This window comes from Parasteatoda tepidariorum, chromosome 2 (genome assembly GCF_043381705.1).
Source record: "Parasteatoda tepidariorum isolate YZ-2023 chromosome 2, CAS_Ptep_4.0, whole genome shotgun sequence".
NCBI lineage: Eukaryota > Metazoa > Arthropoda > Arachnida > Araneae > Theridiidae > Parasteatoda > Parasteatoda tepidariorum.
In genome coordinates, this window is record NC_092205.1 from 35,020,398 (window position 1) to 35,045,534 (window position 25,137).

Below are 25,137 nucleotides of genomic sequence, written 5' to 3' on the forward strand. Positions count from 1 at the left end.
GATCCTCCAGTCAAGAAAAAACATTGTCAGTCTACATACACCGATGTAAAAATTATGGTCAAAACTACAGGAATATGGTGAAATCTACCGTGTTTTTGGTTCTAAAAGGACACCAAAAAAACACGGTTATTTTGACCAAATTAGTTTAATAACGAACAATAAAATTTGGTTCTATAAACTGTGATAAAACTCGGTAAGTGTGGTAAAATTTAGTAATTTTATCATGGTAACTCAGAGCATAGCATGATAACCATTTATTTGATGAAATTTACTGTTCAGTTTTGTATTTTTTACTCATTTTATATTTCAGTTTTGTATTCAGTTTTGTATAATTTACTTTTCATGTTTTGCATTTGATAATAAGAACTATAATTTTGAAAACCAGAATTTCCGGTAAACTATTACCATATGAACGAAACAATTACGAACGAAGGGTTTAAATACCGTATATTTTAGTTTCATAAACTAAAATTACGGCTTTTACCGGAATCTTATTCTTCGTGTATTTAACTGTTTTCATCCCTTTCGCAATGGAAGAAATTTTTTCTCCTTACATTGTAGTAATAAAGATATATTTATTAGATTCGCTATTGTTAACAGTACGTAACTAGCGAACTTGTTTGCTCCAGAATGGCGGGCAGTTCAGCTCCCACTATAGAAGAGCCTCACACTGTAGCAATACAGATATATTTAATAGACATATCTAATGTGTTTCATCTGTTTCATACAATAAAAAATGACTAAAGTAAACTGATCCTACTCCAATTTCTTTTAAATTTTGAACCACATATCAGCATGTTAGAAACCTAAGTGAACTAAGCTAAATTTAACAGTTCTTTTTCTTTCTTAACAGTTTCTATAAAAACGTCTAACTTGATGTAAATTGAAAATAAAAATTTACTACTGAGAAAAAGAGATAAATTATTATTTTTATTGAGAAAAAGGTTAGAGGAGTAAATTTAAATTCAAGAGATATTAAACTGCTAGAAAGTATGCAATGTCCTATAAATAGCATGATCAAGGACTATGCTTATTCCTTCTTTGTGCACCTTTGTGTAGCTGAAAAGCTAAGCTTGAATTGGATATTCTCCGCTGTCGTCTATAATTTAATATTTAAACTGCTTTGCATACCTGCAAGGGTGCTTGTTTTAGTAAGGGTTAGGAATTGACCACTAGTTTGAGTTAGTTTCAACGTTGAAGGATATGCGTGTAGCTTTGTTAATTTGGAGCCTACTTCCATTTCGGTAAAAGGTATATTTGCTGATCTGAGCAATTAAACTTAAGTCATTTCATTTGTTATATCTCAGTATATGCGAAGTGACAAAAAATGTCCCCCTCAAGAAATTTTAATGGATTTTATCTGCATTTTTCCTATATTCCTTGACCAATCCTACATAAGAAAATAATTAATATTCTTCTCTTTCAAAACGTGTAGAGTTAAAGGTTAAAATCATCTACTATCAAGAGATGAAGGTATTTTAGTCCCATTTAGCAACAAAAAAAAACTTTCCGATAATTTTTATCCTTACTTTGCTCGTTTCGGCCTCAAAATTAAATAGCCATAATTCCGACGCGTCTTGTGTTTTTTCTTTTTTAAATAATAATTGGCGATGCATAATTAGAATGGTTTAGTTAATTACTTTTTTTTGTACGTGAGTACATAGATTAAAGGCGACCATTTTAGAACACCTTCGGTTTCTCAGAGGAAAGAGCGTTTGTCTCCCAATGAGGTGCCCCGGTTTCGATTCCCAGTGGTTGCTGCTGGGCAGTGACGTAAAATATACTCTGTAGTAGACGGATCATGAGTTAGGATCCCTTTGCGGTCGGGCTAACCGCGGGAAGTTTTCGTGGTTTTTCTCTTCATGTAACGCAAATGTGGATCAGTTACATCAAAAATGCATTCACGAAGGCAAATTTGTTCCTATGCTTGATCCAGGAAATCCTTTGTCTTCTGGATTGGGTTCAAAATTACAATGCTGCGGAGCATTGATTGTCGTAAACTCAGACTCGGATCGGCTGCTAAACGCCAATAATAAAATAAAAAAATATGAAATAATTGTTTCATGACATTGTTTACTTATAAAATCGGGACCGATATATAAATATGGATACAATCCCCAGTGAGGGAAAGCCGTCAATTCAATGGCATTGGATGATAGCGTTCCCATTAGAAAGTGAATGGCTTCATAAAGATTTCATTTCCACATTTCGTTAAATACAACGCTTACTTCTTCTCCTTATTATTATTCAAAGCTATTCTAAAGATGAGAAAAATGCTGGCGACATTCAGTTTGTTCAGACAGTCTATTTGGAATTAATCTCAACTTCTTTGCATTTCTATACTTATATGTCTTCTTTCAAGACTTCCTTGTGAATGAATGATACAAATATTCATACAGTTTAAGGTTACAGATTGAATATATTGGAATATTATGCATGTCTAGATTTAATACAATGTAATAAATTGTGTGTCTTGTAACACAACTTGGAAAATTAAATCTTTGATTAAGTTGGAGATAAGACTTAAAGTTTGTTAAAGTTTTTTTTTTTTGATAAAGTTTAATATTTGTAAAGAATATTTTCTCATATTTTGTTAAGCATACATAGAATATAATAAACTTCTTCAATTTCTGGCTTTGTTTCAGAGAATACTTTCAGAAAAAACAGTGCAATGTACAACTATAATATCTGTATTTTTAACAATAATACCGTGTAAACTTGCCGCAACCTTAATAAGGTGTTAAATTAAATTAACACCTTATTAAGTTAGTTTCGCTTAGGTTAATAGTGTTCTAAATAAATTTAAGAAAAACAATAATATTGCTCAACTTAGTACAGTATTAAGGGTACAGTTAGCTTGATCGATATTATGGTTCAAAACGGTAGCAGGTGTCTTTATACAATTTCTATTACAAGCTACGCATGCAGAAAAAAATTATACCTCGTTACATTCTCTTTGCAAATAATGTAAGCATCTCAAGGTTTCGCGATTTTCCACTTTCTTACCTTTTCCCCCTCGTGGTTACCATGGTTTCGACAAATTATACATTCAAACTTCTTACTGAAACGTGCTGCAGGGGGAAAGAACAAGATTTTCTGTTGTCATGGTAAGGAAGAGGGAAGTGCTGAAGTTGCCTAATCTTGAGATGCCTATTCGATTTACAACAATATTTTCTATAATATATAAGCATTTATAGAAAATAAGGATAATCTGTTTGAAACTTTTAGAAGGTGTTGAATCATAATTTAATTCAAATTTGGTGCAACCTTTTATCCGAAATTGAACCATGTTTTTGTGCTCATTACTCAGCCTTATATTATACAATGGTTCAACCTGAATGGAATTAACGCTCAGTTTCTCTCTTTTTTAAAATTGCAGGGTATATGCGCGATATTATGGTCTTAGGTACCGAATTTATGGTTTAAGGTCGGATTATTTTTTTTGTAAGGATACATTTATTTTTCTTTTTAAAATATTTTCTGCTTTACAAAATTTAAATCATAATTTGCACATTTAAAATACTTTTTTTTAAATACAAATAGAAAATTTAATAGCATTAATTGCGAAAAAAATATTCTTAGAAATGTAATATATGACAGGCTTTAATTAAATTATGCTTGAAACCTCATATAAGCTTAGAAATGAATAATATCTGTGACATGTTATTTTTTAATCAATTGGGTATACTGTATTTTAATTTACGGTGAAAGGCCCCAGCACTCATGGTGCTGATACTTTTACCATAAAATCTATATTTACAATAATATATAATATCTGATATGCCGTAATTTTAATAGTAATACTTACAGTAAAGTCACTGAATCACTCAAATTTATATATTACTGCAAAGATTACCTGTGTACTATTTTACGGTAAAAAGTAATTTTACAGCAAAATAGATGATGATATGGATGATGCACCCTAAGTGCCGGTACTTTATACCTTAATTTGATCCGCGATGTTTTACAGTGCAGAAACTTAAGTTTTGTTCAGAAGAGCATCGGAAACACGATTGAGTTTGCAGTATTTTGTATTATTATTTATTTCAAATATTATTAAGAAAATTTTGTTAATATATGTTTTTTTATTTGATTATAATAGCTGAAAAGTTTAAAGTAAAGTCCCACTTTGTGAAAAAGTTATTGTTAATAATGAAGTTTTTATTGCTCTAAATGAAATTTCATGCATCTGTGAATAAACAGGAAGATGAAATTATGACATAACATGAATAAAATTTGCGCTTGCTTTTCAAGTGTAGTATATGATAGTACTAAAAATGAAATTATTTTTATTATTTGAGTTCTTATATCTAGTTTTTAAAGAAATTGAAATGTACACTGAGAAAAAAAGTATGGTCAAAACTGCCAGAATACGGTAGAATTTACATTGCTTATGATTTGATTGCTTTTTACATTGCTTTACCGAAGCGATTTAGTAATGATTTTGGTAAAATTAATAATAAAATATGTTTTTATAGTATAAATAAAAAATTTATATTTTGTCATGATACTTTAGAACATGGCATAAAAACCATTTATTCAGTAAAAAAAATTTCGGTTTTGTATTTTTTACTAAAAGTGTTGTAATAAGAAATATAACTTTTAAAACCAAAAATTCCTTTAAACTGTTATCATCTAAACGGAAAAACTGCCTAATGAATGATTTAAATACCGAATATTTGGAGTTTTAGTAATCGGAATCAATCCGGTATCACTGTATAAAAGGTTTCTCAAAATTAACTAAAATTTTTTCGTTATTGCGGAAACTGTTATCAGAGCAAACATTTTGTTGAACTGTGAAAATTACTTTCTTACTTATTTGAGAATTCGGATTTCGTCAAAAGAAATAGGTTTAATACAATATTTAGATTAACACAATTATGAAAGAAATATAAGATGATAAAGATAATTAAGATAATAATTAAAGATAATAATTAAAGATAATAAGTATAATACTAAAATAAAGATAATAATTAAAAGAACGCTTGTGAATGAGTATTCAGTCACTCCAGGGAAACGAACTGTTGGGATGTACTTTTGTATTGTTGCTATGTACTGTTGGAATGTTTTTGTTCTAAGATACACTTTTGCTGTACAAATGGGATGCTGGGATTACTTGGTTTTTATTTCTATTTTATGTAGATTACGAAGTCGATATTGTTATAATTTAAATTTATTTATTACAATTCATAGATACAATTCATAGATTTAATATACAATTCATAGATAATTTTATTTTTTTTCCAGCATCGAAAATTGTATTGAAATGAAACAATATATACAAAAATGATCTAAAAACAAACATGTAATTTTATTTTTCCAAAACAAAATATTTCTTTTTTTCACATTAGAAATAATATTATGAGAATTTATTTATTTACAAATAAACAAATGAGTTGCTTTGTTTTTAGTTTAACTACATCTGAAAAAGACTTGACTTCAAATTGGTGCATAAAGTTGCTGTGGAAATTGTTTTTAAAATTCTAAAAAAAGTTAATTACTATAAAATAAATGAATGAAGAAGAAAAAAATTGTTTTCAAGTTCGGAAAATTATTATTTTATTATTTTTCCCTGCAATTGTTTACGACATAAAACTGAGTTTGTGTAAGTTTAAAAGTCAATATAATGAACTCCCTTGCCTTCAGAGAAAAAAGTATATGCATTGCCTATTATTTTTAATAAGGATCTTCTCGAAAATCTCTGCTCTTTGTAACGCTATTTACTAAAGAAGAAACAAAAATCATATTTTACTTGTTTTTATTTAAGCTTCAGTTTTTTAGATCTTCATTAATATTTTATAAAGTTTATCACAAAGAAATACGTTAGAAAGAAATAGAAATTTATAAAATGCGCTTTTAAAATATAAAGATATTTTATATATATAAAAAAAATTATTGGAATTAGGTGTTATTATATGTTGTTTATTTTTCGCATTAATTTTTCGGAATTTAATACTGAGATATTTGTTAGGGGTTTAAAATAATTTTCATCTTTACTAGTATAAAAATACAATTTTCTAAAAATAACAATAACATACTAAAAAAACACATCTAATTCATTTTACATTCTAAAAAATTAACAAGTAAACATAATCTTAAATAAGAGACATTTTTTGGCTTTTTTATTTTTTTAATTGAGGTGGCCTTTTTTTTTTAATTATTTAACCTCAAACCTGTGAGAAAATTAATAAAGCATTGAAAGTATTAACAATTTATAAGAAATATTTTCATAGATCTTCTTCTATTTATTTTAAAGTAAGTTAATCGTTAAAATAAATTTTCTATTTGTTCTCAATAATTTTATTACATTTACTCAGTCTTGACCAATATATTGCAATTTATATAATACATTCCCGTAAATGCTGATGTTAAGATATTATTTAGCAGAATAATTCAAAAGATAAATGTTTTCATGCATACTGATAATAAAATTTTATGTTTTGATTGCAATTGATTTTTATTGGTTGCTCATGAAAAAGCAAAGACAACAGTTATATATATTTCTTTAAAAATCTAAGAAAAAAGTTACAAATAAATAAAAATTAAGCAAACTATGTAGCCGTAAACTATAAGAGTTTACTAATTATTTTTCTTAATTATCTTAATATATTCTTGTGATGAATAATAAGTTTAATTTCTTGAACGTTATAACCATGCATTTTATTAAATTCTTACATTATTTAGCATATTATTCAAATTTTATTCGAATATTAACAATAAAAAACATATAATTTTTAGTAATAAAGAAACGTAAGTTTACCTGACAGCTTATTGTACGCTGAAAAAAAAAGCGAGACCAATTCTTTCTGAATATGGAAAATTTTACTATGTTTCTAGATCTTCGGGAAAACTGAAAAGCTCGATATTTTCTACCAAAGCACTTTGGTAATAATTTTGGTAAAATTAACATCAAAAACTGGCTTTATAATATGTGATAAAATTTGGTTTGTTAGTTAGAACATGGTAGTTTCATGATGTTATTTTAGATCATAGCACAAAACCATCTATTCCGTTAAATTTACTTTTCATTATTTTATTTTTGACTTAATGCGTACCATAATTCTGAAAACCAGAATTTCCAGTAAACCGTTACCATATGAATGGAAAAATTACAAAATTAATGGCTTAACTATCATATATTTTGCTTTTTAATACCAGAACTATGTTTTGTTTTGCATTGAATGTCATTATTATACAGTACAGAAATTTTTCAGACTCCTTTCAGAATTTTTTTCTCCGTATAGAGGAATTTTGAAAGATTTGAACCTTTTGGCTTGAAAAACTTGTGCAGTCTTATTTAACTACACAACATTTGCTTTTATTATTAAATCTTTAACATTCATTGGCTGAACGAACTAAGTGGATTTTTTTAGGTGTTATTAGAGTGAAAAGCATCAAAATGGCATCAAAAATAAAACACTATCATAAATGTGGACGTTGAAATACGAAAATTCGATCAGTGTTAAAAATACGTAAATAAAGAAATTTTGTAGATAAGAAATAAAGGAAAGGAATAATTTTTATTTCATATTATCAACGTATGAACTACAATGATAATTTTCTCAAATTCACTAAAATGCAATTTAGAACCTCATAAAAGTTCAGTTCTTTATACACGTTAAATATTTCATTGTTAAAAAAATGTTTGAAAGAGGTAATTGTTGTATAACTCCGATTTGTATATTTTTAATCATATGGAATTGTAAATAAGATTTTATTTACATAGTAATTTTAAATGCCAAAACAGTTAATTTTTAGCACAAAATCAAATTTATTACATTAATAATGAGAAAACAATTGTACCAACCCACCCAATTTTTTTGGAGTTATGATAATATACTTGATTTTATTTAAAATTTAAGTGTCCTAATTATTTCTTTTCATTTTTAATTAATCAAATTCCTATGATTTTCTAATGTATATCCTTCTTTAAAAACTTTCATCTGTGTAGTATATTAATTACATACACAAAATATTATTTAAATTATACTTTAAATTGTTTATAATCAAATAAACATGCTATATTTGATGATAGACAGAAAGAAATTTGCTGTAAAAAGTTTTTTTCCAGGTGATATTTGTACTTCGTATCGATTGGAATTGCATGCTATCTTTTTGATTTAATAAACTCGTTCATTGATTTTATCTCTTAATTCGAAAACAATGTATTCTTGAAGTTGGAACTTACGAGATAAGAATATAAGTTAAGTAAAAGTAAACGAATATTTACTGCTAATCTACTTCAAATTCTACTTTTTTTAATAATTAGAATATACTTTAAAAATACTGAAATTTGAAATAATCAATATTATTGTTATTCAATTTCATACTGATATTCATTATTATTCCATTTCATTTTAATTTAACATATTCTTATTTATATTTATCATAATGTGTTTCCTTCATGGAGAAAATTTACGTGCTGTATGGTAGAGTGACACGGTATGATTTTATCGTGCTGTATGATAATGAAATTTCTGGTAAATAAAACCATAATTCCAGTAATAAAATCCAAAATATTCGCTATGTAAACCGTTCCATTGATATTTTTTTCGTTTATATGGAAACAAGTTATCGAAAATTCAGGTTTTCAAAATTATAGTTCTTATTACCACACATTTAGAAAAATTAAAAAAAAACTGAAAAGTTAATTTAAATGAATAAGTGAATTTTTTAATTTTTTAAGGAATTATGATAAAATTACCTGATTTTAATAAATTTTATCACATATTATGAAATTATATTTTGTTGTTTACCAAAATCATGAACCAAAGCACTTCGGGGAAAATTACTCACTGAGCTTCTTGGTGTTCCCATAGGTCCAGATATGCAGTACATTTTACCGTATCCCGGTACTTTCGATCAAACTTTTTTTCTTAGTTTAACTATAAAAAAAAATTATCTATGTATGCTTCATTAAATAGCTACCTTTATTCATTATTATTTAAATTGTATTTTAGCATCTTTATTATCAAATAAGCATAACTTTATTTGCTAAAATAGACAAAAAGAAACTTGTTGCAAAAATAATTTTTTACTACGCTATTTGTACAGATTTGAATAATATAGAATTGCATATTAGTTTTTGTTTTAATTAATGCACATGAGTGCATAATGCATTATTGCACTCATGTGTATGTGCATGAGTGCATACTGCATTCAGTGATATCAAATCAAAAACTAAGTTATCTTAAAGTTTAAACTAAGGAGATGAAAATGCGAATTTATTCTAGCAATAACGCAAACATAAACCAGTCCACATTAACTGTTACTTTCTTTTGAGTAATTAAAATTACTAAAAATTAAAAAAAAAGTACTGAAAATTAAAAGTACTAAAAGTTAAAATAATCAGAATCATCGTTATCTAGTTACATTATTATTTCTATTCAGTTTAGTTTATTATGTTCTTATATTTACAATAATGTGCATCCGAACTTCAAGAAAATTATGCATGAATGTTTTCGTCAATAACTACCCATATTTAGTATTATTAAGATTACATTTTAACATCCTTATTATCAAATAAGCATAACATTATTTGTGAGGATGTACTAAAAACATTTTCTGTAGAAAACATTTCTTTACTATACTATTTGTACATTTTTGAATCCTATAGAATTGCATATTAGTTTTTAATTTAATCAATGCATTCATAAGGCGATGTGAAAGAACTCAAAAACTAAGTTATCTTGAAGTTAAAACTCGAGAGATGAAAATGCAAAGTTATTCTAGCAATAACGCAAACATAAACCAGTCCACTTCAATTTCTTCTAGAGTAATCAAAATACTTGATCATACTTAAAATTGAAATATTCAATATCGCACAGCTTACATTTATAAATTTAAAATTCGACGAGATCCCCTTTTTTTTGACGTAGCCATATTTCCTGTATTTTTTTCTTCAATCCTCCTTTTGGTTTTCCAGAAATTATTAATCAACTTATTCCTTGTTTTATTGTTTGACATTTTTCGAAAAAGCCGTACGAGAAAAGGTTTCCATTAGGAATATTGGAAATTCTCTAATAAAATGTGATGCATATATAAAAGTTGCTTACAGACCAGGCATTATTAAATTAGTTAGAGGTAGAGACTTATCAGGGGGCAGGATGGGGTAGGGCAGGAAAATTCCAGAAAAGAAAATGTATAAATCCGAAATAACGTCCTGCTTCATTTTTCCTTTCCATCGTAGAATAAATACATCGAAATGAAAAACTTTGATACGACAAAACATGTTTATACTTATTGGTTGATAAAATTACTTATGCATCTGGCAGGGGTCTACTCACTCCTTTATAGACTTTTTTTTCTTGTATTTTTATTTTAAAATACATGCATTTATGTACATTTTTCATCCACTTTCAGATTCGGGAAATAGGCTAAAAACAAACCAAACAAATAACAACAAAAAGACAGGGAAAAAAAATATATTTCAAAAGTCCTATTCGTCGGGGAAGGTCTGAGAAACATTACGAAGGATTTTTACATTGAGTTATAAATTATTCAGTATTTGAGAAAAATGTGCATTGGGGGGTAAGGGGTTTTATAAGGGAAAAAAAACCTGTTTTTGGATGAAGTTGGGAGGGGGGTCGCGCTATGAAAAAAAGGGGGGGACGTCCGAAGTTGCATCGTTATTCAAAACTTAAAGATAGACAGAAAAGAAAATATTTTTCATGGTTTAGGGTGAAATATATTTTCCCCTTCTTATTTCTGCAATTTTTACCTTCATCGTTCTATTACTTCAGAATGAGGGGTGTGCTGTAAAAATTTTTGTATTATAAGCTGTCCTACAAGGCTGTCGTATTGGTGTTTTTCCCTTGTTTATATGCCCTTTATTTATTTATTGGTAGTGCTTTCTGTTGCTCGAATCCGGTAAAGCGTTTTAAATTTTAATATTTGCGCATTTTTCAGAGAAGTATGTAGTAAAAGAACCAGGCAGGTGAATGGGGGGAAGGAGGAGCTAAGGAAGGTATTAAAAATATGGCATCCAATCTACTTCAAGTATATTTCTTTAAGAATATATGTTTCTTTTTCTTTTACTCATATATAACCAGATTTTTTTTTGTAAGCTATTATGCTCCAAAAATATGTTTTGAAATATTAAAATACTAAAAAGTTTTGAAAGAACAAAGAGAGGGTTTTATATGCTTTTATACATATTCATGCATGAAAAGATTTGTTATAAGAATGGTGGTGGTTTGTGATATTTTATATGAAAATACAAATCTGATGATAGATCCAATAAGGAATGACATATAATACACATTTTTGGGAATATTTTTATGGCCGGCTTTTGCGACGAGTATTACGTTATTGGAATTGAGAAAATATATTAAATCTAAAGAGGCAGGATTTTGCTCTAAAACAAAAATGTTTTAGCTGGAATGTTTTATTTTTTTATCTATGCTTTAAAAGGTTTTTTAAATTAATTAAATAAAAAATAATATTATATGTATATATATATATTAAAAATAATCAAATAATATGTAATTTATTAAGGAAGATATTATTTATTTAACGTGAAAGAAAAGATTTGTAACTTATCTTAAAAGTATTACAGAAAATGTGCACTTTAGTTAAAACTATTCCTTATAAACATAGTATCAAATACGTAATAATTTAAAAAGAAATAATATGGATACAGCTTATTAAGTTTCAAAATTAGTCATAAGTGAACCTTAATCTTTTGGTTGCACAGTTGGAAGTAAGATATATTTATCGTATAAAAAGTGATAAATATACCTGGAACATTAACAGTCAAATAAAAATATTTATGCGAAAAAATCGTATCCATCACCAAAAAAAGTATGGTCAGAACTACCAGAATATGGTAATATTTTCCTATGTGAACAATTTAATGCTCGGTAGTTTTTACCAAAAGACTCTGATAATGATTTTAGTAAAATTAACGATGAAATTATCATATTTTATAATCAGTGATAAAATTTAGTAATTTTATCATGATATTTTTGGGCAGGATATAAAAATTATTTATTCGGTTAAAAATATTTTTTGGTATTGTGTGTTTCGTTAAATGTGCGATAATAAGAATTATAATTTTGCAAATCAAAATTTCCTGTAAATAGCTGACATATTAACTTGAAAATTAGCAAATGTTTGGTTTGAAAACCGTATATTTTGGTTCCACTAACCAAAATTATGTATTTTTCTATTTTACCAAAAATGTCATTACCATGCTGCACGGTAGTTTTATCAGAATTGTTTTTTCCTTGCTCTGATAGTATCCGTTGTAGAGTTATCATGTCGTTTCTTAATATATTTTCGAATTAACAAATTACAGTAAGCTTTTTTTAAATAAACAAATTGCAGTAAATTATTATAAATCTTTGAATTTCTCAGTTTGTTCAGATTAAAACAACTTTAAAAAGCATTGTAAATTCTTATCAAGTTTTCTTAGTGTAAGAAAATCGAAAATGTAACTTGTGTTATTATATAATCAGTACAATTCTTTTCCTTTTTATAGCTAATACAGCTATTTCTAAAGCTAAGTATTTAAAGTGAATTTTGTTATAATTTATTAATCATTTTTATGTGAAAATGCTTTTAATAAAAAATAATAAATGGACCACTTTTATTCCATTTTTACTTTATTCTTCAAACATATTCTCAATTTGCAAGAAACATGGAGAATAGACTATATTTATAAAATTCACTGTTTGATTTTACACACAACTAATTGAAAATATCCTAGTCGCAAAAAATTAAATTTTGAAAAGAAGCAAAAATTCCATTTTATTGCGAATTAAATAAATATTATTTTTTAAAATAAACTTGTGCTCCTTTCTATTTTTAAAAGTTTTGATCACAATTTTTCATATTAAAATTTTAGTTTGTTTCCTTGTTTAATTTCCTTTCAAAGCATTAGGAGTTTATGTATAGTTTTAACAGGGGGAGCATGATTTTGATGCATCGTTAGAAGTTCAATTCGCAAACACAAGATTATTTTCCTCAGCAAAGAATAATTTTAGAATCTCAATATAACAATAATTTAATTTTTTAATCCGATTGCTTGTAAGCGCAAAGAAATAAATGGAAAAATGGATTTTCTGCAGTCTTAAACAGACTCTGACTCGTACCATGACGCATGCGTTGAAGAATTTATTAATGTATTCAGAATAGGGTACTTGCACTTCAACAAGATCATTGATAGCCAGTCATGTGACCTATGACCTTATCGCCAGCTGATCGCTTTTTTTATAACCGTCGTTGAACAGCCGACCCAATTTTTAAGTTTACGACAGCTAATGTTCAACTACGTAGCCTTGTAATTTTGAACCCAATCCGGAAGAAAAGGGAACTCCCTGATCAAGTATTGGGAGAAATTTGCCTTCGTGGAGGACTCTTTTGATGGAACTAACCTTCATTTGCGTTACATAGAGAGGAAGACCACGAGAACCTTCCACAGTTAGCCAGACGGCAAGGGGACTCTAACCTATGATCCGTCTACCACTGAGGATATTTCACGTCAACACTGTGGTCAGTGCAAGCCGGATGCGGAATTCGTATCGCCTGCCATCGGGATCGAACCCCGGTTCACCTTATTGGAAGGCGAACGTTCCATCCCCTGAGCCATCGCGGCTCCCATCTGATCGTTTATATACAAGATCACGTGTTAAAATCAAGCTAAATTTCTCCATATAAGTTAGAATATTAATTAACGTGAAGTAAATTAAATACAACGCAGCATCGCACATCGAACTAAATTGTTAAAATAAAATTGCTTCTATTCTACGTCTTTTACGACGTAACTTTGAGATTTATTTTCTGTTTTACGTATTTTTTTGTAACCGTGATATATTTTTGTTTTTTGTACCTGACATCTTCGATTCAAGATTAGTTTGTTTATGCTTTCTATGGCTTCGTGCCTTTCTTAGTGTTAAGTAAGAAATATTACGTGAAAGAATTTTTGGGAAACAAAATAGAATGTGTCACTTAAGAGAATTGATACTTGTCGGGCTTGGCTTACTCGAAATGGAATGGAAAGAACGATTGCTAATATAAAAAATTCAACGTCTAAACAATCAATCAGAATCGAGATACCAACACTACGTCATTTGCAGGCATCCCAGAGTACGCATCAGCATAACCATGTTTTATTCACTAATAATAGAGTTAACTGTTTTTTTTTTTCTTAACACTTAACGATGTTTACTTATGCCAAAAAGTAAACATGCACTCATGTTTTATTTATTATGAAATATTATTTTAAAATCTTTAATCCTCAGACTTCTTGCAAAAATGTTCAATTAGATTTTTAAAAAAAGCATTAACAGCTCACAAATAGAGTTTCTTCACATTTTTATACTTAGCTTCCTGGAAAAGTTGGAAGATTTCTTAATATTTCTTTCGCAGATTGTACTTCTTTCTTAGATAAGGGACGTTTCTGAACAAATTTGTCCCCCCCCCCTCTCCTTCAAAACGTGAATTCATTGGTGTTTTATTTCTTGATCCAATTTACGTGTAAACCACATACACACATACAAAGAAAAAAAAGGTAGATAAAATTTTTAGTAAAGTTTTAACAAAACAAAAAAAAATAAATATCACTTTAGCGCATGCGTAGCAAGTTCAAACTGTTTCACCTGTGCCTACTGCGCATTTTTTTAATTTGGTTATAATGTGCTTCGTGCATATGGCTTGCATGATCTTGGTATAGAATCACTACAAATCTTTAATTCCTTGTTAATTTTCTTCTCATTATTCCATTGCTTTCAGTAGGATAAAAAGAAACTACATTGGAAACCAGACAAAGGTTAGTTTGTAAAGTTTAGAAATGGCAAAATACAAAATTTGAACGAAATCTTTCTAAGGGAGTTATTAAGTTTCAAAAAGTTCATACACTTAAAATTTCATTTCTATTCGACCGATTTCGTCAAATTTTGTATTTTGACATTTAAAATTATATTCTTTAAAGTGATGTAAGATTTTGAATACCCTACAATTTTTTTCGAGCATTAATAAATAAACTAATTAAAAAATTATAAATAATTATTAACATTTATTTTTCAAGCAATAAACAAGTAGTATATTATTTGTAAAAACGAGTAAATTAATTATGAGGAAAAATTTTCGATTCGCCTCAAAAGTTCTACAGATATGGCAAAATATAAGCAGAAAGGGAAGTTAACAATACGGGGTCCAAACTTTTGATGGTTCCTAACAAAATTATTGGGAACATAATTTTCAGATTGCGGCTAGCATCAAAATTTTGAAAGGTCAAGAGTCCTAATCAGTCAAAAACGAGATGTAAATAAAGAATGTTTCTAATTTTAACATTTAAAGTATTATCTGCTTTAGTTATTTAGCATATAAGGTTAGGCCCTTGAATCATTGAGATCGAGTCTTAGTGCACTGTAAAAAATTATGGTAAAAAGTGCCAGCACTAATGGTGCCGATACTTTTTACCATAAAATACATTTTTACCAGAACATGTTACGGAACAAAAAATCTGATATACTGTAAATTTGTAGTGATAATTACTGTAAAATCACTGAACCACTCTAATTAAATAAATATCAAATTACGGTAAAAAGTACCAGCATTCATTGTGCCGGCATTTTTTTACCGTAAAATCCATTTTTACCAGAACATGTTACGGAACAAAAAATCTGATATACAGTAAATTTTGCAGTGATGATTACAGTAAAATCACTGAACTACTCTAATTAAATAAATATAACTGTAAAAATTACGATATGATATTTTACGGTAAAAAGGGATTTTACGGGAAAATGGATTTTATGGATGATATGGATTTTACGGATTTACAGTCTACGGGAAAATCCGATCTTTAGATCAAAAGTTATTCAAGATATTTTAATTTTTATTTTGCGCTTTGTACATCTGGAATTACGCGGATTAAATATCCTATAAAAAATAAAGCATGCATCCAGTACATATTTCTTTTTTAAAATAAAAATGAGATCTCTTACCGTTTTACAATTAAAACATTACAAAAGCTTTTTTTTTCATCCTTCGGCTACAATTCCATTTTGAAACCCTTCCACAAATCCCCATTTAAAACAATAGTCAGCTACTTTTTTTATTTCATAAAAATCTGACATTCAGTAACAAAATTGCAATTTCCTTTTTTTACAATAGCACTTTGTTTTCGTGTATGGAAAGTAAAACATTTTAGAACAAAAAGAAATGAAGGGGGAGGATGGCCAAGAAACAACAACAGATCGATCGAAAAACACGCGCCAATAGCGAAGAATGCAGAAAATTTTTCTATATTTTTTTTTTCTCCAACTCTATATTATATATTCTGAGGAAGAAGATAGTATGCAACAACAAAAACATTACAGACTTTCGTAACGTTATGCACACACACATACACACGCATATGTCTGTCGTGCGTCATGCGAGGAGAAAAAGAAATAGCTTTTCACAATTTCCAAGTATGTTTGTTTTTGCTGGGGAGTTTTGATCAGTGACAATGATCAGAATATATGACTTCTTGCGAACAGAAAAGGGGTGCATTTCTTCCCTTAACCCTTCTAAGAATGTTTCTTAGTCTTTTTATTTTATTTCCTCCGTAAGATCTACGTGTATAAATCAAGTTCCGAATTCTATGATTTTTTTTTCTTCTTGTCACTATTTCTTCTCTTTTTTCTATGCGCCTTGAATTGTAATAAGAAATTCAAAATATATTGATGTTTTATTGAGTGGTCTCTATTCTTCTTTTATTCCCCGGATATGAGGAAATCGTACTTAAGAAAATATCGATAGAGGGCGCTATGGTGAAATGGCTCTTAGTGGAATTGTTTTATATCCCGGGCTCTGAGATTTTAAAGGTGAAAAGAAGTAAGTTGGTTTTTTTGTTGAGCACTCAAAGTATTTTATTCCTGATGTTGAAAAACCAACCTAATACTCTTATTATTTAACTCCAAACTTTATAATTTTTAATATAGTTCAAATGACAAGAAGTTTAGAGACAAAATAAAAATCGAATCCAGATAAATCCAGATACCGGTAAAAAATGGATACTCAAATTGCTCGAAACTCACTTGCGCTTTCGTCAAATTCACGAAATGGCTGTCACTACATTTTTAAGGAAAGAAATTTCGTCAAAATTAAAGAAATATTTCATTATTCTATTTTTTCTTTCAAAAAAAAAATATTAGCACCTAATGTATCTAACTTTTCTAATAATCACTTTATCGTTGGCACCTTGTGAAAGGATCAATATCGCCCAAACAAAAAAAAAGGACAAATGGAACAGGGAGATAAATAACACCCCTGCCGAAGCGGGATTCGAACCCGAAATCTTCTTGATATGAGGCCGACTCCTTGAACACCATACAGCTTGCTCGGCTTATTTCATCGTTTTATTTTCGATTGTCAAGACCTAATTCTAGTCAACCATGTCCCACAATGCACTACGACTTCGTGTTGTGGAAACATTTTCGTCATAAATTTGAGAGTTCGCTTTTTGTCAAAAATCATATCACGAAATGATTATCATAATTAAAGAATTAAAGCTCAAGGATTGCTGAATCTTCAATAGTGTGGATTTTGTTTGTGAGAGTGTTTAACCTAGAAAACAGCAAAAAGGGAGGACTTTTTGTGAGAAACTGTAAAACCGTTCGTGGTTAGCCTGAAAATAATGATATGTAGTAACCCTTATATTCAATATAGTTAAGGTGACAAGAGGCTTATAAACTTTCTAAAACGTGAATCCAGATTAGTTTCAACCTTAAAATAGCGAGACATATTAATGTGAAACTAACCAGCCTTTGCAATGCCCAAACCAAAGTAGAATTACCTCGATAATAACGTTAATTTGTCAACAATAACGCACCAACTCATAATTTGTTTACTTTTTGGATTGGTTTATTGAATATGCTCAAGTCTTAATTTAATTCCCCTAAAAATTGAAAAACTAACCAGTGAACCATGTGAAACTAATCAGTTTTTACAATGCACAAAACCACGCAGGATTATCTCGATAATAGTGAAAATCAACGACCCATAATTTGCCTACATCTTGGATTGTTATACATCAGAGTTGACTAGTATAAAGATACTCCTAGCTGATTGAGCCTGAACCTGGAATGTCTGGCTCCAAATGTTCATGCAGCTTGAACACTGATGAAAACCAATTTTTTTTTCTAGTTTAAACTTCGTAATTATTAAAACAATAGATCGATTGTAACTGTTTTACTAGTTTAAATTATATAATATTAAATAATATAAAAAGTTTAAAAAATCCACGGGTTCGTAGAATACCTCATAGAAAAAAGAAGGACTCAGCACGGGTTACCGTAAAAAGAAATTTGATCTTTTAGTAGTCCAAACATAATGATATCTTTCTTAATAACCCCCACTGCGCAGCTTAGTAGCCCGATAGTAGTGACATCTTTCTTGCTTTTCCTCCACTGAGCACTTTATGTTCGTTACGGCAGACTACTAAATTCATCCATGGTTAACCCTACTTTCTTTTACAAACCAACACTTGTTGGTTCGTATCATTGAGTTTCCACAGAGATAAGTTTTTCACAGTAGAAAAGAAGATACTATAATGATGTAAACGAGTGCAACTGTATTTTTATGAAAACAAGAGCACAAAAACAAAGAGCTAGCTAATAATTTTAAGAATCACAGAAGGTAAAAAATATAATCAGCAGCTTTTTTATCACAAAATAATCTAACAATGTCCACAATTCACTGGGTCATTAGATTCAACTGAACTGCTAACTAAACTTGAACGTAAGCATAAGTAGGGTCTCGCAGATGAATAGCTGTACTGTCCGGCTACCGGCTATTATGAGAGCTCTTTCAAACAACCAGGCTCCCACGATGTTGGTTGTATTGTTTAAGAGGATAAATTATTTAAAATAGAGATGTAGGGTTAACCGTTCTGCTTAGTAGTTTGGGTGAGTCATGTCATTTTTACATTGATTCTTATTAGAAATTGCTTTATTCTTGTTTCCATAGGAGCGGGATGAGTTCTCGCGGTAGCTGGACAGTAAACTGCTTACAGATGGCATTCTTTACAAGCCCTTAGGAATGTAAGTGGGACTTTCTGGGAATTTCCATAGTACAATATAAAAAGGATAATAACCATTAAAGGAAGTTTCCGGAATATCTGGACGATTTTTGTGTATTTGGGTTATTCTAAAAAATAAGTCGATTTATTGCGAATGTAGCCTAAACAATTGAAATTGGAAAAGTGGTCATATCACACGGTGCTAAACAGATAGATGACGATTTAAGCATCGGATAAAGAATAAAACACATTGAATTGGCCATAAAACATTAGTTTAATGCAAAAATAACCAATATTTATAAATTATTTTCAAAAAATTATAACAGTATTTCTACGAGTACCATACTGTTTAACATGAAAGCAATATTCTTGCAACAAATGATTCCAATATATTTATATCGATGCAATTACAGCATATTATGTCTGTGCACTTAATTCTGGAAAATTATACACAATGAAATCAGACTAATTATAATTGCGTTTTCTTGCATTGTATATAAACCTCGGACCATTCCGTTTATTGAAATAGTTCGAGGTCCACAAACTATGCAATTTCATTTGAGAATGTTTTCGCGTACCCATTCTTTTCCTCCTATATTCAGAATGAAAAGGGAAAGTGTATATGTGGACTACATTCCGTTCACCTAGAGTTGCCTGGATTAGAAAAGGAAACAAATGTCCAATCCCTGCGGGAATTATCTCCTTATTAGAAATGAGGTTGCGAAATTATAGGCCATGATGAGATTATAGTTGGAATCTTTCGGCCACTAAAGTTTATTCTTGTCAATGGAATAAGCTATTTTATTGAATATTACCATCCATGTGTTTATGTTTCTTAGTGTTGTTCTTTGCTGATTTACACTTAAACAGATTAGAAGTGATAATTCAGAATCTTCTCAAAACAGCCGAGTTATCATTTTATGCCTGTTCCCTTGAAAAAAAATGGCGTATTTTTTAAAAGAATTTAACTATTGAATGTAACATTTAAAATGTTTTATTTAGCGCAAATATTTTTTTAAGTGCTTATACGAGATATCAGATTTTGCTTAGATTGTTTTACTTCGAAAAAGATCAAGAAAAACCTATACATAGAACACTGAGATTAGACACATATAAATTATATAGGAATATTTTAAAATTACAAATGTGTATAAGAAAATTCTAGCGAATCCTGATACATTTAGAATCAGTTATTGCTCCAGCAGATTTTTTTTCCTTTTATATATTTCTATTCAAAAATATTCTAGAATTTCGACAATTGAATAACTGCAAGTCACGTCATCTTAAGCAATCGTGGCATTTCTGGATTCAGAAATCCATTAGGTTTGACACGTACGCGTGACGTCACTTACCAGCATCCAATTAAATCTGATTTAAATCATATATTTTGGCATAATCACAGATTTGTCATTATCTTCTTAAGTTGGGAAGTATCCAATTGGCAAAATTGAGCGGAATTTTCTTCCCTACTCGCTATTTTTTAACATGGTGGAAGCTTATTATTTGTCTCTGAATTATATAAAGGGTTAAAAAAAATTCTAAAATTTATTTAAATTAAAAGTTCTAAATTTTAAGGTTAAAACTTATTATTTTTTACATCATTTTTAAACGACCAAAAAATTTTGAAGAACTTAGACTAATTTACTTTTATACAATTGTTTTATTTTTAATAAGCTATTACTGTTTGCAGGTTGAAAGTTATTCAGATATTAACTCTTCCAAATCAATTTCGATAAACAGGGGTAACAGAAGCTATAACTTCTTTTTTCCTCTTGATGATATTTCACAAACATTTTTATACAATCCTCAAGTTTCTGCAAAATGTTTTTTACCTAGTTGGTTTCATGGATTATGATTCAAACGGTGCTCAACTTAGTCTTCTTTTCTCTACCATCCTCAGTACAACGTTTGGTACTCTAAAACTTGAAAACTTGAAACCTTATTTTGTAAATATAAAAATGTAATTCTAATTTACTTTATTGAAATGATGAACAGTAGGCCAACAAAATGGACCACCCTGAATAACTTTTGATCTAATGTTCGGATCTTCACGTTCTAGGACTTATTCTTAATGATTTGAGAAGGTGACCTCAAATATGCTAAAAAATAAGTACAGGCGATATTTTAAGCTACAAAATCAGGCACAAAAACGCACTTTCTCTGAATAAACATAAATTTTTTTCAACGGATTCGGATATCTGATCCCCAAAATATAGGGGATACCTGGGGATCTGAGGGATATAGTCCAAATAGTTTGGTCGAGAGAGCGTTCCAAAGTTTGGATCCCTTAATGTATTTTTTTTTTTGCGTATTTCACTATATCTTACAAACTTTCTAAGCGATTTTTTAAAAAAAATTTATTACATAATTATGCAAGTCATTTATCCAAAGATTATCCAATACAAAAAAAAACGTTCAGTAATATTTATTATTTTTTGAATGTATTTATATTTTAATACTTTTTTATAAATTTATATTCATGTTTTTATACTTAATTATATATTTATATTTTGATACTTTTATTTTTTAATGTATTTATATTTATTACTTTTTAGTAAATATTTTTTTTTTAAATTTGAATTGTAAAGTACATTATTTTTTGCATCATTCTAAAGAATGTAATTTCATATAGCAAAATGCAAAGTTTGTCCAAAATCGGTGAAAATAGTTCCTGAGAAATCAAATTTTAAATATCTGACTTTTTTAACGTTTTATTCAGCCTTACGTAATCTATGTATCAATCGGTAGAGTATTTGATTCCGGTAGATTCATATTTTTATTACATTTAATTCCCTCAAATAAAAGGAAAATATTTTCTAAAAATAAATACGAGGGTTGTCCATAAAATAAGGTTCCCAAGGAACTGCGGACGCTAGGAACGCTGTTAAGCGGGATTTGTTGAGACTGGCGTGTAACTTGGCTCCCTTCCCCCAAGTTCCCACCCCGGCGAGGTATCTACAACGTTAATTCTTGTCTTGGTAGTCGTGAAAGATGGAGCTTCTGTTTGTTTCTCACGCCAGGTGCGAATTACGCTCTGTGATTTGTTTTTGAGTGCAAAAAATGTTCCTCTGGTGGACATTCATTCCCAACTCTGTGAGGCGTACGGGGAAGAGTGTATGAGTGTGCAACATGTGCGCAAATGGTGCAGAGAATTCAAAGACGGACTTACAGACGTCCATGACGAACAACGTTCTGGCCGGTCATCGTTTTTGGACGAAGCGATTGAGAAAGTGGAAGAAGCAATGCTGAAAGATCGAAGGGTGACGGTTCGGGACCTCAGCGAGATGATCCCTGTTGTCAGTAAGTCCTGCATTCACAACATTTTGAGAGTCCGCTTAGGATATGCCAAGGTTTGGGCAAGGTGGGTCTCTAAAATGCTGACGGATGACTATGACAACAAACGGACACGTGTGGAAGTCGCCTGCGAATTTCTTCATGCCTACGAAACCGATGGGAAGGAATTTTTGGACTTTGTTGTCACTTGGGACGAGACCTGGGTCCACTACATGACACCGGAAACAAAAGAACAATCCCGTTAATGGAAGCATCCAGGCTCGCCAAAGCCGAAGAAGTTTAAGCAAATGTTTTAAGCTGTCTGTTTTAAGCCATCTTCGCGGAGCGGCGGCAGAGTTCTACGACTCAGGCATAAAGAAGATGGTACACCGCTTGTAAAAATGCATTGATCTAAATGGCGATTATGCCGAAAAAAAGAGAGAAGTCTAAGCTTTCCAAACATGTATTATTCAATGCCAATAAACATGTTTTTCATTGTGAAAATTCGTTGGGAACCTTATTTTATGGACAACCCTCGTACTTTTGAAAAAATAAATACTTTAAAGACATTTACTGGCAGTTTCAAGATATTTAGTTCAGTTTAGTTGCAACTACCCTTCTTAATTATTTAAGAACTTATCGACTGCTATGTCAAGGAATTGTCATAAGATAACATAAGAATGAACAAAAGATAATTAGTTCAGTTTAGTTGCAACTACCCTTCTTAATTATTTAAGAACTTATCGACTGCTATGTCAAGGAATTGTCATAAGATAACATAAGAATGAACAAAAGATAATTAGTTCAGTTTAGTTGCAACTACCCTTCTTAATTATTTAAGAACTTATCGACTGCTATGGCAAGGAATTGTCATAAGATAACATAAACATGAACAAAGGATAATTAGTTCAGTTTAGTTGCAACTACCCTTCTTAATTCTTAAGAACCCTTCGACTATTATGGCAAAAAATTGTCATCTTGTACCCCGCTTGCTAGTTGATAAGTATCCTCTCATATACTTGAAATCATTTCATGTGATATTGGGAAATAAATTCAAATATTATTTAAAAATACATTTAGATATTTTCTATCAATAGATTTAAACATTTTATCTAACAGTAGCATTTTATCTAAAATATAACTAATATTAAATATTATGAAAAACAATAAATTCAAACATTATCCAGAAATAGATCATGTATCATGTAATTTAGAAAAAAATATTTATTCTAAAAGAATTGCAACGTTCAAACTTGAAATTAAAAAAACAATGTTTTAGAAACCAAACTTTTTTTAGCATCAAAAATACAGAGACATATACTTGAAGAAAGATTTTTAATTATTTTTAAATTTAATTTTGATCCCCAAAAAGTTTAGTTTTCAGAGTTATTTTAGGAGAAACACATCGCAATCGTCTCTTGAGAATTTTATTTGTTTTGTTGCCAGATTCTCAATCGATCAGAAGAGCAACCAATTAAAAGTAGTAACTTATGTGAGGAATAAAATTAAAAACAGGGTGCATTTTATGTCCCTGAAATAAATATTTAAAAAAAATTTACTTTTTAATTTAGCATGGTTTACTTTTCTCTCATTAAATATTTGCTTTTAAATTACTTTTTGTTAAAATCTTTTTCTTAAAAAAAAGTGAATGAATTAAAAATAAATATAATTGCCATTCAGAACAGAATAAGTGCTTCTTCCGTTTACTGTGTCGCAAACTCATTAATTTTTGAATATTAATAAAGAATTATTTAAAAACATTCCAAGAAGATTTACAAGCGAAACGTAAAAGTTTTTAATTAAGATTTAAAGCACTTTTTTTTAGTTCTGAATGTTTTATTTTTAATTAAAAGCAAAATTAAAGTGCTATATGCTTGTAGATTGCAGTAAAGGATATTAAGTTACCTAGCTTATGATATTTTTATTCCTCGACTTTAAAATATCAAGATTTGCACTGTAATTTCTAGAAAACTGTATGCATTTTGCTATATAAATGATTTTGAAATAAAGCTAAAGAAATAAAAAAAAATTTAAATATTACAAAACAGCTATCCTAAAGTTGATGGATTTTGCAGAAATGTGTCTTTGTGAGCCCTTTGAACATAACAATGACAGTAAAATGTAAAAGACGGATAATTTAAATTCACGATATTTTCTACGCTTTTGACGAAATTGCGTTCTGAAAGATGCTCTCGGTGAGTATTTCATCAATTTGAGGAAATTACTATCGTCAAAGTTAGAAAATACTAATTTTGTCAAAAGCATTAGGTCCATTCTTATATATCAATAAACACACACTGTTAAAAATTCCAGATCAACTAACGGTAAAATGTTCCATGTGATCATTCATCTTACAGAATGGGGAGTATGATTTAATTTTATTTCTGCGTCTGTTTCATTAGGCAGAGTTTTAAAAACTAAGTTATGTTTATGTTGCACCAAGAAAATATAGTTTTTTAAATTTCAACAATCGTTCGTATAAATATTAATAACAGAAGGAATTATAAATGAATTTTGAAAATTCCGAGTTTCTTCAATAATAAAATTTATAGAAATATAGTTATATAATTAAAACACTATTTTCAAAATAATTTATCATATTCAGCTCGTCCGATGATTGGTTTAAAAAGCTGTGCAGTTCTTAAAAAGAAATTTAAATTATAAAATTTCAGAATGATCAAATAATACTTTGAAAAATGAATCTTTCAGAGGTTTAAAATTATTTGAACGTATTTCTATTATGGATAATAAAATTTACTTATTTCATCTAGATGGAACACTTAAATCCCTATTGGAACGCCCTGCTTGATGACAATGACAATTTCAATCGTTATCTGAGAGCTACATACAAAATG